The following is a 3,084-nucleotide window of genomic DNA, read 5'->3' as shown; positions in this document are numbered from 1 at the left end:
CTAAAATTTATTGTTTGCCTTTTAGAATTCACTCTCTCTCTCTCATGATAAAAGAAGAAGAAAAATGTCATTATATCTCTCTAGTGGACAATTGAGAAATTAAAGCATGTAACATGTGATTTGATTTGAATAAATATATAATACTTATATTGAATTTTTTTTTTTTTGAATAAGGACGATAAGCCATTTTATTGATCACCCAAAATGTAGGAATACAACATAAACATAACACACCCGCAAAGGCAACGAAAAGAGCTATGCAAAACAACCTATATGACATAAGTCATCTTAATATTGTAAACCCTAAAGTAGGCACTACGATTAATAAATCGAAACTGTCAAAATCATTTGACATAATTGAAACAGATCCGAGAGACCCCTAGGCATTCAAACTAGTCCGTTTGGCCCGAAAAGACCATGACAGACTAGGCCTAACCCTAGGAAAAAAAGCCTCAACATTATGAACCCAGGCCCAAGAGAGCCAAGGCCCAACTACTAAGGGCACCTAGCAAGATGGGCACCCAAGTTGCAGGCATGCTGCTCTCACCGCCATCTCCTCCGGCGGACATCCCCGATGCCACCGTATCATCGACACCATCACCACACCACTGCAATTCAAGGAGGAGAGATGAGACTCGTCCTCCCGTCAACAACAACAGAGGTCTAAAACACTGCCTTGGATCCGATAAGGTGCCGTCGAACCTGCTGCCTCCTCACACCAGTCGACGAATCCACAACCCTCTCCACTGAACTGCACTGCCGTTGCCGCTCAATCTTTGACCCACGCCAATCAAAGCACGCACCCAAAACCGCTCTTCGATCCCGATCGACACCGCCGTCGGCACCCAAGCTTCCTGCCTCCCCACCGAAGAGGACTGTGCTAGGGTCAACGCAAAGATCTCCTCCGTCGCCACCCTCGTTGCTCGCTGAATCTCTGAACCCTAGGTCACGAAACCTATAGAGAGAGAAGCGGCGCTTATCAAAATTGATATATCTTTTGATATTTTGGTTAGAGTTAGTTTTGTAGCTAATTTTATATGAATTTTCTTAAGTATCTACATGTATTTGATACCCACATTTACTGATATGACAACAATTTTTTTTGTCAATGAGGTAAATTGTGTCATAACTTAGGTAATTTAGTTATATTAGCAGTAATTACTCAATCTATGACTTTTTACAAGTTTATGAACAAATTGTTGTGGATATAGTAATTAACTTGGTTGAATTATATCTAAATGTGTAAAACCAATGTGGTAAATTCGTTGTCAATGTTGTAAATTGGGTTCAAATAAATGGTAATTTTTGTCCAGATAGTTGTAAATGAGGATATGAGATACATGTAGGTACCACAGACAACCCCAATAGTTATAAAGATTCATTAAATTATACAGAAAAACATTTAATCTTGTAGAGTAAAATAGAAGAGTTGTTAGAGTTGAGCCTTTTTTTTTTATAGAGATTTTGTGATTTACTCTTCTATAATAGAGAAATTATATAAAAGTTGTTGGAGATGCTCTAAGAGGATTAGAAAAATATTGACCTTTTTTTCATGTGATGCAGAAATGATAAAGAAACTGCTGGAGTTGCTACGAGAACAATATGCACACATATGCATATACTAAATTAGCTAAGAATTGTGAAAGAAAACAAATGTTGATCTAAACAGAAAACTGAATTCGTGATCATTCCATAGCATTCACACAGCTAAAATCAGTTGAAGAATAGCAAATGGATTACGATGATTAGGCTAGTTAGCAGTTACAGTCGAGTGGTCAAAGTTAAATGCATATCTCCAGCATTTTAATGGAATTTGAAACCGATATTAGTTACAACGCATTTGACAATATCCACATTGTAGGTGTCTATATAAAGCTATGACAAGAATGGAATTTCATTAACGAGTATAGATATTGAAAGCTTAATCCTCCAAACAAAGAATCAGATCGAGCGCTAGATAATTCGATATCAGAGAATTTATCCACACGAACAAGAGCTAGATAATTAAATATTTATAAGTCTAGATGGAAGAAATGAGGTCATTTTCACAAGGAAAGCAGGGACGAAAGGCATCGTTGAAGAGTGCGCTCTTCCGATACTTTAGATCACCTCGATCTCAGAAGAAAAACAAGAGCAATGACAAAGTGCATGTACTAAGGAAAGTGCATACAATTGCAAAAGTGATCAACGATATCAAGGTAATTTCTCAATCGACTCAGGAAGACGATGAGATTGTAAGGATGAAGATTTTAGTGAGAAAAGAAGGTTTGGAGCAAGTTCGGCAACTCATAAGGAATCATACCACCGTGACCACCACCACGAATCACAACAACAACTACGTTGATAGTAATAGAGGCAATGGTCTTGATGACTATGAAGCAGTTTCAGCAACACTGTCGATAGAGGAGCGCCTAAATTTGTTGAGGCAGATGCATAGGCGCCAAAATTCTTGGAGTCCTGCCCTGAAAACTATCCCAGAAGAAATTTTCGCCTGATTAACAAGTCATACATGTTAATTTATTCCATGTAAATTAGATTCACCTGTCACTGTAAATTGTTCTTTTTCTTACGAAATGTAAATAAAAGTTTGTCATGAAGATGTATATACGAGTATTAGAATCGAGTATATACGTGCCCCATATGAAGCTGATACACAACTAACATATTTGATGGAGTTATGTCACATTTATGATGTCATGACAACTGACACTGATCTTATGACTCTTTGGATTTCAAAGATTTTATATGATTGGGAGCCAAGCACCGGTAGTTGCTCATGTTTACATTCAGAATTAATATTTTACTAAACAGTAAATGTTTAAGAGCAACTTTAGCAGATTCTCTATTTTAGTTTTTAGTTTTGGGTCAATTACATGTAAGTCCACTATGACACATTTTTTCCCATATAAGTCCATCCCAACATTTTTACCTATATAAGTCCAGTCCATCCAAGTCCACCCCAAATATCCTTCCATGTTAGGTATCAGCTTTCAACTTAATTACACATCTACCATCACGACTTAATCTCCACCCTCTCTCTCCACCCACCCACAGTAGTCCGAAAAGCAACTCTCTCTCTCTCTC

The sequence above is a fragment of the Fragaria vesca genome, linkage group LG2 (genome assembly GCF_000184155.1).
Source record: "Fragaria vesca subsp. vesca linkage group LG2, FraVesHawaii_1.0, whole genome shotgun sequence".
Lineage (NCBI taxonomy): Eukaryota > Viridiplantae > Streptophyta > Magnoliopsida > Rosales > Rosaceae > Fragaria > Fragaria vesca.
The sequence above is the reverse complement of the archived record's forward strand: the minus strand, read 5'-3'. Positions refer to the sequence as shown.